The 12,553-nt window shown below is 39.2% G+C and overlaps 1 protein-coding gene across 2 annotated transcripts in view; it reads left to right on the top strand.

Moving 5' to 3' along the window:
- The first annotated feature begins 706 nt into the window (after positions 1-706).
- mical3a (microtubule associated monooxygenase, calponin and LIM domain containing 3a) overlaps positions 707-12,553 on the top strand; it is a 96,037-nt gene continuing 84,190 nt past the window's right edge. For both annotated transcript variants that reach the window (XM_044123663.1, XM_044123628.1), the window contains exon 1: positions 707-928. The gene's annotated coding sequence lies outside the window, so the exon portion shown is untranslated. The remainder of the gene's footprint in view (positions 929-12,553) is intronic.

The following is a 12,553-nucleotide window of genomic DNA, read 5'->3' as shown; positions in this document are numbered from 1 at the left end:
GCAAACATCTGGCTTCTTTAACTATGAGATTTTTTTAGACAATACTATAGCATTTCTGCATTCAAATCATTGATTTGATTGGTTTCATGAAACATTGAAGTTTTCTTAGAAACAGAATTTTGGGTTTTCATTCACTCTAAGCCACAATCATCATCAACTCCAACTGTAACCAAACATATCACCTTTTCTTACAATCAGACTGTAAAAAAGCCAATCTGCTGTTATCACTGTACCATTTTATGAAGAACTATAATGAGCTTTGACATCTTTATTTGTTTTTGCTTTTTTACATGACAGTACATTGTTTTTTCATCCTTCACCAGCTGTTAAAGGGACCAGTGTTGCAAATTATCTGTGTATTCAGACATTAGATTATTTTGATCTATTTTTTTGTATCTGATCCTATCAAATAAACAATATTACATTGTTATACTACAGAAATAATACAAATAAAAGCTTAAATGTGTCTGTGTAATGAATGAATGTTTTTCACTCTCCTGTTTCCTGCAGAGTTTTGTCCTTTTCTGTGGGGTCGGCGCCCCCACCCCTCTTCCTGAGACGTAATCCCGTCTGCATGTCGTCCAGCAACAACATGAGTTAATCTGGATCATGATGGTAATTACCGCCTGGGTGTCCGTCCTGTAAGCGGGTAAGGGAGGAGTCAGAGCGGCGCCTCTGCCCACTGACCTTGGAGAGAAGCGATGAGGGGAGGGAGGAGAGGAGCCGAAGGAGGCAGATCGCGACGCTAGCTCCCTGACAGAGTCCTGTCTCTTTCTCTCTGCTTCTCCAGCAGCTCTCGCTTTCAGGGAGAAAGACAGGATCAGCGTGACAGAAAGCCTTTGACGGATGACAGGAGAGGATTTCTTTCTCTCTGCTGCGACCTCGGCACAGATTGGGGAAGGAGCCGACCACCGCATTGCCATTCACTGTGAGTGCATGTGTGTTGTGTGAGGGAGGTGTTGCAATGAGAGGCACAGCGCAAGAATTTCTGGGATGAGTTTCTCAATCAGACGCTTTGCTGTGGTGACCAGGCTCTCCTGGGGCTGACTGCACTTGATGCAGTCTGACTGCTGACGTCTTGAAGTTGTTTACATCACAGGTACTGTTCCTTTAACTAGACTGCCAGGAAAAAGGAGCATTTCTTTGACAGCCTATTGGTGGATGGAGGCATTTGTTGCGGTGGTGTTGCTGGAGGAGGATGTGGTTCTCCTTGTTTACCGCTGGAGCTTTTTGCTATTATGCAATTCTCTTGCATATGAACCAGGATGTGTTCAAGGCTGCAGGACTGGCTGGTTGGCTGCAACACACTGCAGCATCCAGGCATCTTCTGCAGTATGTAGCTTAGGAGCCAACTGGCACTGTTTCCACTGTCTAAAGCCCCTTTTGCTGTCAGTCACTGGGGATGTTTGCAGCTTGAAAAGAGGTAAAGATATGCACTTTGAAGAGAATAAAATATATTAAAAGTAACATTTAGGTGGGTAAAATAGAAAGAAACCAACAAAAAATAAGGGGAAGCCGCTGTTAAGAGTTTAGACATGTTTCAGGTTTTCACATAGTTTGTTCCACTGCTGAGGAACACAGAGTCTCCCAGTGCTGGGCACCGTTAGCTAAGAAGTTAGTAGCGTTAACCTTAAAAGCAGTAATTGTAGATATTAGGTAGCTAATGTGCTAATCTAACAACTCAAAGTTAATAAAACAAGTAAAATAGCACTTTAGAATTTTACGTATAAATTAAAGGGTAACTTATTACAATAAACGTTTTCAAAGTTAGCTAAAGCGTTAAAGAAATAAATTAGCTCCACTGTTAGCTTATTGGTGTATTAGTGGAAGTGAGGCTCCACTGCAGATTCTCCTTGTTTGATTCTGGTTCTGGTTCTGGTTCTGGTTCTGGTTCTGGTTCTGGTGATCTCTCATTTAGCCTGTCAGAGATGATGATTCATTTGGTCAGAACCCAGGCATCCTTATTATGATTTATATGTATAATTTGTTGTACTTGAATGTTAAATTTGAGGTCTTTAGGAGTTCATTACAACATTTAAGTTGAGTTCTTCTGTTTGTGGGACCAAAACCCAATGACTTCTGTTTTTTGCACTCTAAGTTTGAAGAAACTCTGATCCGTCTTCTGATGCGTACAATGGACAGACTAAATCACTGACTCTAAGGGAGTGTGGTTTTGTTTTAATACTAAAATATACAGTTTTGTGTCGTCAGTGTAAAAGAGGTTTTAGGACTGATTCTGTCTGATTATCTGATTCTGAATAAAAGTGACCAGAGAATACAGCCTTGAGGAACCCTACATGTGATCTTTGTCTTATTTGAAACACAGAAGGATTAGATATATTAAGATGTTTGTCATTTAAAGCTATTCCTGTCATTTGGTTGGAAACCTCACTAGAAAGCTCTGAAAATAGGATTTTTTAAATCAAATTGAGAACTTTTGTTGGTAAGCCACCATGTCAGTGATCTTTACCACGTTTTAAACTCCAGTTATCTCCAGTTATCCAGGTTACTCTGGATCTGTAATTGGGTCATTTTCTAGTTTCGCTGTGTTACACCGGCTGCAGTTTCAGGGATGCTTGGATGTTTCTCTGTGGGAGCAGAAAACAGCGACTGCCTGATGCAGAGCCAGCCTAAATCAGCTGCTTCAGATGCACAGTGACACTGTGGCTGTCGGGTCAGGTGGCTCCGGCTCACACTCACCCGTCTCCTATTTCCATCGGGCCTCAAGGTCAAAGAAGCAGATCATCTGTTTCTCCTCCCTTCCTACCAGGCTCCACTGTAATCAGAGGACACAGAGTGATATTGTGTCCTGCGCTGCTCTGAGTAGGAGGTAGCACTCATGTGATGCATAAAGAGGGAGGTGAATAGCTGTCATTCATGACCAAGTGACCATTTGCTCAGCAGCTGCCCTCTGACTTCAGACACTGATCCTGCCTGTCAGCTGCTGCCAGTCGTCTCCAAACCGTTGCCCCCCCCCCACCCCGTTCCCAGAGGACGGGACATGATAAACATGTTTATTCTACCTTAAGAGCAGCCTGGTTCAAAGTTCAAAGCAGAGCTGCTGCCTCTTCACTTTGATTTTAATGAAAACTAGAATGTTTTCAGTACGTTTCAACCATTTTTTACTGTGTATTTGTAGTGAGAATTTCCTGCTGTGCCACAGCTGATCTCTTCAAACAAACACTGGCTCTTTCTACAGGATTGTCCCGCAGATCATCTCCTGCTGATGCTTTAAGGGTAGACAGCAACACAAATAACGATTCTCGGTGTACACTAACCGTTAAATCGACCCCAGTTTCTTTATTTTTGGGAGATTGGCTGATGCTTACTGGAGAAACCGATCTTATCCACTGAAAATCAGCCGCTGTCCCCGTTTGCTCTGCTGTGAGTGAGAGCTGACTGACAGCCCGCCCACTTCATCACGCCTGTACGTGCGTGGGTAACAACAATCACCCCATTGTCGCTAACTAATTGACTTTGTTGCTATATTTAGCAACTTTTCAGACAAAGAAAATCAGTATCAGCCAATATTGAAAAGCCATGTTCATGTAGATCTTTTCTCATCTTTAAAGGTGACCTACTACACAAAATTCACATTTTGTACATTTCTTTGTACTTTTTGTACGTAATCTTGGTTTCCACTGCTTCCAAAAACAACCCAAGCGCTTAAAAATAACCTAGCAGCTTTTTTTGACAATAAGTTAATGTTTTTTTACTGTTTAAAAAACCATTTGAATGTAACATTACAAATCAGCAGGCACAGCTTGTCTCCTAGCAACTCCATCCCATTACCTAGCAACCCAAGCTTAGCTCCAGTATATCTGGTCAGCTGGTTTTCCTGCTGTCTGCCCTGTACAATGGCTGCTGGAAAAGAGACAAGTGTTTTGTTGTTGATTCACCATCCCAGTGTTTCCCAACCCTGGTCCTCAAGGCACACTCCCCTGCATGTTTTAGGTACTCCCTTGCTTCAGGCCAGCTGATTTCAATTCAATGAGTGATTAACAGGCGTTTGTTGAACTGCAATCAGTTCAATCAGGCACATTAAAGCAGGGAAACCTCTAAAACATGTAGGACAGTGTGCCTTGAGGACCAGGGTTGGGAAACACTGCACCATCCAGATACCACTTGCTGCATTCTTGTTGGTTGTGCAGGAGGCTCCATTTCTGCTTTTCAAAGATGTACATTTGGATAATTGTGCATCTGTGCGACCATTTTCACGTGTGAGTGTAAACGGCCAGCAGCAGCTAAATTTGATTTAAAGAAACAGAGGACATAGAACAGCTCAGATTATTCACAACTGAGCAGAAAACCTCATTATTAAGAATGATTTTGTGCAAAAAATGTAATGAACATGTTTTTTACAGACTTCAGACGTATCCTAACCTTTTGAAACATAATGGAGCATCTTTAAACCACAAACCTCAACATATTTTATATGCAAGACCAACACAAAGTAGTGCATAACTATAACTTTAGAATATGAACTTCTATTCTCAAACTTTAGTGCATCTTATTAGGATTTGACAAGACAAACCAGCACAAAGCAGCTCCTTTTAATGAAGTAGAAAAAATACAAATTTGTTCTGTTTTGTTCATGTTGGATCAAATCCTGGACAGAACTTTCACTCAATATTTGATCGGCAGTGGAAACTTTAACTGCTGCAGCTCACAGCGTTGTCCCTGTGATTCCTTCAAACAGCGTTTCTGACACGCTATAACCACACGCCATAAATCACAGAACATGCATCGGTATGCAGTGGCATCCATTAAACAGCCACAGGCTGGATAACAACTTCCTGAACACAGAAACACAACCAGTGACATTTATTTAGCCACTTTATTTAAAAATAAACTCCCGTCTGTGACTGACTGACTGATAGAAAGATCAGGTTTTGCTGAACATTTTGCTGCTGCTGTTTGCTTCCCGTTCCTACTGATGAGGGAGATGCAGTAGAGCTGACCTCATCAGCAGACATCAGCGTAATGAGAAATGCTGCTGCGCTCAGCATCCAGTGAAGGACAAGTGGGTGAAAAGACAACCAGGGAAGCAAAGTTTGATAAACCCATGAAGGAAATAACATCTTTACAGATCTGTTGAATGAATGAATCTGTTGAATCCACATTCAAAAATCTGTTGTTTACAGTACAATCACTTTGTATTTTATTTATTAAAATCTGATCTTTAGAAAGAACAATGAGAACTTCAAGCAGTAAATGAGTTTAGATCAACACAGATCTCCTGTTTGTTGCAATTCTTCAACCTGCTCAGAGCTTAACCTCATAAGTCAGTCAATTCTGATTAATTAGTTACTTTTTCACCTTTTTTGTTTTATTTCTTTTCTTACACATGTATTTAGGGGAGTTTGTGAAGAAGGGTTGGACTCTTTAGAGTTTAAAACTGTTAAGGACACTCAGAAATAAAAATAGGAGCACTCAGAATTATGAATACATGACTTAAATTGCACAATAATTACAGGAATGTGTAATTAAAATATGAGGAATTACAATAATGCATAGATATAAAATCAAACAATTTAAAACTTTTTGAAACACAAAACCATCATATTTTTCTGATGCTGTTTGTAAAGTTATATAGTCAAACATCAACAGTAACATTTTTTTTTAGCTGTAATAAGTAATAAAAGTAGGGGTTTATTTTTCAAAGTCATATTTTCACCATGTTAATCATTGATTTATAAATGTCACAGTTTTAAACTAAATATTTAATTAGCAAGTTAAATATTAAGTCAGCAAGCTAAATAAGATAATATTTAATTTACAAATGCAATTCTTAGCTTCAATGTAAGTATTACGTAAGCTAAATATTTAAAAAAAATAGCTTCCAACTACATATGCAGTTAGGAAGCTAAATATTTAGTTAACAAGTTAAATAATCTAAATGTTTAAGTTGAATATGTGCTAACCAAATATTTAGATTATTTAGCTTGCTAACTTAATATTGAGCTTGAAGCTAAACAACATTTGGACAATTTATTGGTCAACTGGAAAAGTACCAAAATGTTTACATCCACAGAGAATCTGCTGCTCTGCTGAGCTCAAAGCAGTTTGGCTGAAAAAATGGGTTAAAATTCGACCCGATTAATGCATGAAGATACTTTCTCTATAAATGAGACATCCTGTAGCAGTCTGCTAAGTAATCCTGTTTGCTGCTGGTTCCCTGTGCCGTTTAATGTTGTTACTCAGATTCAGTGGAGTAGTTGGTGTTGATTTTTCTGAATGCCTGGGTTACTTGGGTTTACACTGACATCATCTGGGGTTGAAAACATTGACGTGTTTTCTCCGCTGGAACTTTCAAAGGATGGGTGGAAGGAAAACTCAGGGAAGTTGATTCACCCTTCCCCTCTGTTAGTCTGTCATGATGCTCTTCCGGCGCTGGAGGAGTTGAGTCAGGAGCGCGGGACTGGCTCCTGATGATTGAGAACGGGTCTGAACGTGGATCAGGCTCTGAGGGGCACGCTGTAGGTGGGTCGATGCTTGATTGTGAGCGGACATATGGTCTCCATCTGACATCTGTATCGGGTTTCTAACCATGTCACGTCCACCGGTACAACCAGCAGAGCAGCTACACAAGCTAAAACCATTAGCAGCGTCAGTGGCTTCATGTAGAACCACATATGAGAGCAGTTATTCATGTCAGTAAAACTAAACTGAACAAGGACTTTTCTATTTAAGCACAGCACACACTGCAAAAACACCAAACCTTTCCAAGTATTTTTTATGTCTTGTTTCTAGTGCAAATATCTAAGTACACTTAAGATAAGCCAAAACTAACTTGCAACTATCTTTTCAGCAAGACATGAGTTTGTTTCAAGTAAATAATTTCTTATTATTAATGAAAAAATAATAGTTCCTAATTTACTTATAACAGGAAAATGTCCACATTATAAGTGAAATAATCTGCCAATTAGTATTTTTCATCAATATGAAGGAATTATTTACTTAAAACCAACTCTTATGTTTTGCTGATGATTTACTTTTAGTTAGTTTTCTCTTAATTCAAATGCACTAAGATATTTGCAATAGAAACGAGACAGAAATACCTGGTTAGATTGTTTTTTTGCAGTGCTTGTGTTGTGATTTGGGGAGCAGCCATGACTGTTGGTTGATCTCAGATGTGATGATTCTGTTTTCCAGTGAATCTGTGTTTTTGTTTTTCACACTGACTTGTTACAGATGTGGGCGACATTTGATTAGACAGATGCTAAACTGGAGCGAAGATGAAAAATGTGACTCTTTGGAGGAAAATTTAACACTGACAAAATAATCCATCTGGTGGGTGTTTTTCACTTTGTATTTTAAATTCATAACAGACTGAGCCATTCAGCACCATTATACAGTTGGTAGATTTCTGTTGGCTTCGTGACGGATTTCTGACCAGATCTGATGGGAAACTGATGATATCTCAGGTTCCTGAAGTTGTGGCGACCGACTGTGAAGCTTTGGGGTCTAAAGATTTAAATCCAGATAAAACTAGACCTCAAACAAATTCTTGTTATTTTGAAGTCATTTATAACTAATTGTTGTGAACTTTGCTCATAAATGAAGCCATGATGGGTCCAGGTAGGATGGTGTGTGTTTACCATTTCACACAGTCAAAACTTTGGGCTATTAACTGGGTTCATTTTCTGTTCATCATATTAAACATTCATTTATAAATGGCATTTCCAAATAAATGTTTAGTTTGAAAACTAAATATTTATTTTGAAGATATATACATTTTTAACCAACTAAATTATTTCCCCAGAGCTAGCTAAGTAGTTAGCTTCAAAATGTTTGCTAACTAGCCGCTCCCCATACATTCTCCAGCCACTCTAACTGATCACTATTGAAAGGAGGACAGATAAATGAAAGGGTTTGTGCATAAAGTAGTGAAGCAGAGAGCAAAGCGCTGCGACTCGCAGGGCGAAGAGGTCGAAAACCTGAGATGACATCTCTGAAGTGGGAGGAGCTGAAGGAGCAAGTTGGTCACAACACCAACAACACAGGTCAGGGGTCGGCGGGGGGATGGCAGGAGGTCAGATACGGAGGGCAGATCTTCATAAATAGATGCAACACACATTCAGACGTGACACGTTCGTGCACAAAGATGGAGACAAACCGGGCGGAGGTTTTCTGGGCTTCACCTGTTCCTCTGCTTCTGCTGCCAAACGCACAGCAATCAGCTGTCACACAAACGGCATGGCAACCAGGAGAGACTCCAGTCTGGAACCATTACCCGTAAGGAAAAATCCCCTTCAAACTGGGCCTGGACTTTGACTAGGCCCTCCTACCTCATGTCTCTGTTATTTCAGGATATTATACAATGATTTCAGGAAACTTAAATGTCTACCAGCCAGTGTGACAAAATGATGAGCGTTATTCTTTTTTTAATACGCACAGATACATTGGTCTTGTTTTAAGGTTAGAAATTCAATTAAATCTTGAAAATAAAACTAACATTGTTTCAGTATGTTATTCTAAAATCAACATAATAGAGAAAAAAACGAAAAATGTCATGAAGACAAGGCAAACCTGAACAAAAATAATAGAGCAAGACCAGCACACAAAGCAAAAACACAAAATCTTTCAAGACTAGTTTCTAGTCCAAATATATTAGTACACTTGAAATAAGACAAAACTAACTGATAAGTAACTTTTAAACAAGACAAATGAACATTGATGGAAAAGTAGTAGTTCCACCAGCAGATTATTTCACCTACAGCAAGACATTTTCCCATGTTTCAAGTGAATGGATGGTAACTGAATGTGAGATCAGAGCGGTCGGGTCAGACATGGTGCGGGTCCCTGCTGGGCATTCGGAGCGACGCAGAGCCGGGCGTCAGGAGAACGGGTCGGATCCTCACCTGGAGCCTCTCTGGCTCTGTGGGAATCTTCCTTCCCCTGAACTTTCTGCCTGGAGTCACCCTGAGAAAGTCAGAAACTCTGGACTTGGTTCTGGTTTGATTCATGCACTCGTGAGGTTTTTCCTCAGAAACGTGAACTTCAGGCTAGATAACGTATCTGTCTGCAGAAAAAACCTCCTCTTCTCTTTTTGTGTTTGTGTTAGTCCTGAAGGTACGACGAAGAGTCCGATTACCTCAGTGAAATCGGCCCGGTTCCACATCTGCTCCTGCTGCGTAGAGCAGCAGATCGGATGTGACGTCACACTGTGTGGAGTTCACTGTTTTTATGGTTACCAGTAAAATGAAACCACTGGAAGGCCGACTAGGTGATTTACAGCTACCTGAGGGTGTGTAATGCACACACTCCTGAGAAGATTATGACGGCGGATCGGGTTGAAATTAACGTCGTTCTTTCTGAGTTCATGTCTGCATTCAGAGACAGACGCTGTTCAGTCCGGTAGTCTGGACAGACTGACAGAAAAGGTCCTGGATCTCTTAAAGTTAAAGGAGTTTAGCTTCTAAAATAACCTGCTTTAAGGTGGAACGACTGAAAAAGTAAAGTTTACTTGATACATAACAAAAAATAGAGCTGCAGCTATTAATTTAGTTGCCAGTTATTCTGAAAATTAAACCGATTATAAAACTGGCACAATCTGCAAATTTTTTATTTAACCATTTAAGCCTTTTTATGCACAGTTAGAAAATACTAAAGGATGCAAATAAAGAATTAATTCATTTCATTTTTTAAATAAGAAAATAAACATTTTATTGCCTTTAGTGAATGTTTGATCATTTGTAGCAAAGGATGCAGCTAAACAAATTCTTCTAACGTTAACGTGAAAAGTTTGTCCTTTTCTGTTTGACTGTTCACTGTAGAGTTGATCTGTTGATTATGTTTTTTATTGAACTGGTTGGTTCATTTAGACTCGTTTTGTCTTAAATTCAAAATGTACATATTTTTGTGCAGTTTGGCTTAATTACTGCTCTTAGTATGCTGGTCTTTGATTTCTAGTTAAATTAATTGATAACTACAGTATTAACAACATAATTAAACCAAAACTGTACAAAATCTTTTCTTAAATTTACCACCTAAGATATAAAACAACCTGTTTCTGTAAATATGTTCCCAGAACTTGTCAACTGGAATAGTTTAAATAAATTCTGAATAATCAGCAGAATGTGTCAGTTTTCTTTATGTGATTAATCATCAGAATAACTGGTTACTAAATCATTAATCGAAGCCCTGCCTGCCATGCAGTGTTACTGAAGGCTGCAGAATAATTTTACTACTTTCTTTGGTTTTTTGTTTGCGGGAACTTATTGTTTGAATGAAACAACCAAGAATCACTGTGAAGAGATAAAACCAGCTGTGTGGAATTGCAGAGATCTTGGGTCTTGGCCCCAGGATGTGTAAATGGCTTTAAACGTCTTTTTTAAGAATGAAAAACAAAGAAAACATCAAGACAAAAGCAGCTTTGTTCTCCTGAAAGACAGAAAAAATATGATTTAAGTCTAGGAACCACAGTATCATATGTTATTTATTCTTTGGTTTTTTCATATTTGTTTAGCGTGACTCAAGCAGAACGGCAGACATTTCTCAGAGATGCAGCTTCACATGAAAGCGTTTAACATACAGGACGGCCCACAGGGACGGGATCCTTGTTCTCCAAGCCATTGTGTTCTGGTCGTTCATCACAAACCCTCTTTGTGCCGGGCGGAGAACTCGGGTCACAATATTTGAACAGCTGTGGACTGTATGGTGTGTCTGGTTGTGTTGGTCTGTTGACACTCAGAGCAGGAATCCGTTTGATTAGATGTGAGAATTTGGAGCGTGAGCTGCTCAGCATGCAAGAATGAAACATCTTATTAGTGCAGAAAATGATCAGCATATTGTATTTTTATTAGTTATTGTGTACAGTGAAATAAGACAGAATATTTAACAAATTCTGTTTCCTGTTCTTAGCTGATACGAGTGCTACCTGGCGTGGTTTCTGCTGCTGTAGTTCAGCTGCTTCAACGTGTTGCTCGTTCAGAGATGATGTTTTTTGTGTAGCTTGGTTGTAGCTATTTGAGCTGATGCTGATTGAGTGTCGTCTGGAACCGCTCAGCCCATTTCCCTCTGACATCAGCAGAACGTTTATGTCCACACTGCTGTCACTCACTAGATACTTCCTTTTTCACACAATTCTGTGTCTAAAATGTCTGAGAACACAATTGTACTGAATACAGAGCATAAATTGCAGGGTCTTTATGCCATTTGAGCATTTTTAAAGCTTGGAGCAAAAAGCATTTATTTAAATGAATTCTGAACACACTCAGTTCCCTTCCTTAATTCTTGGTGAATTGGTGTTAAAGTTCAGTTTTTACGAGTGTTGATAGGTGGAAGATCTATGTTATATTCCAAAATGTTTGAAGAAGACGGTTTCACATCAGACAGTATAATCAGAACGTGTTGTCAGGATCTTCAGAACCTCAGAGAGAACAGCATTGAGATAAATCATCCATCAGGATTTGATGCCATGTTCTGATTTCTGACAGTTTCCTGGAATTATACAGACCCAATCAATAAATTAGAATATTATTGAAAGGTTTGTTTCAGTTGCTTCATCTCTTAAGATGATTTTAGTGAAAATACAACATTTAAGATTAGAATAATACACCACACTAATGGCAAGACAACTTTATTTATTTATTCCCTTCCAGCCAAAGACTATTCAAAGTGCTTGTACAAGAAAATAAAAAAAAAATATATATAAAAAAAACAGATGTCAAAAATAGTAAAAATAATAAAAAAACAACATTGTGCGTAATGAAAAGTATCTACATAAAGGTTGTAATTTTTTATCTTAGCATATTCTAATTTCATGAATATTACAGTAAACCAGTAGAGAAAATTTGGAGAACCGTTTTGGAAAACCTGACAGGAGTCCATTATGTTGTTCAGTAATACAGAAATGTTTGTTTAAATAGTTGAACTTCAGTTTAAAATTTATACTGTGAGCTGTGATCTGAGAAGTGAGTGACGGCTTTAAATCTCCCTCAGGTGGATGAGTCATGTCTAATTGGACAGAGACCAGTTAGCTGTTACTGGACACCAGTAATGGGTTCTGTTGGGAGAGGCATTGACTGCATGTTGTCACTTCTGACTCGCTTCATTGACCTCAATCTGTCAATATCAGAAAATTCTCCCTGACTTCTACCTACCATGAATTTACAACACACAGACAGGATTCTGGATATTTTTAAATTCCTGACCCAGTAATAAAAGTCCAGAAAGCCGGGTTAGTTTGGGGAGATGTGAATGTGTAATCGAACTCTGAAACGGACTAAAAAAAACAAACTCAAACCTCAGTCTTTGTTCCGTTGAAGTGAACTATGGTGCAGCTCAGATGCATATGTGAACACCTAGTGGACCAGAGACGGCTCCAAAAGCAGAGCAGGGCATTCTGGGTAAATACAACCAACGCAAATGTGCTAGTCTAGCGCTAGGTGGAGAAATGACTGGGATCTTTAGCCAAAGACAAAAGATGAATCTTTTGTTTCCATCTGTCAGTGTCTTCAGAGGTTTTTGTGTTGTTTCCTTCAGTGGTTTGTGGTGCAGCGCCCCCACAGGTGAGGAGGGGAACAGGTTGTTCAAAGGGTTTGGTTAG

The sequence above is a fragment of the Gambusia affinis genome, linkage group LG08, assembly GCF_019740435.1.
Source record: "Gambusia affinis linkage group LG08, SWU_Gaff_1.0, whole genome shotgun sequence".
Lineage (NCBI taxonomy): Eukaryota > Metazoa > Chordata > Actinopteri > Cyprinodontiformes > Poeciliidae > Gambusia > Gambusia affinis.
Note: the sequence above shows the minus strand (reverse complement) of the source record. Positions and strands in the feature narration are given on the sequence as shown.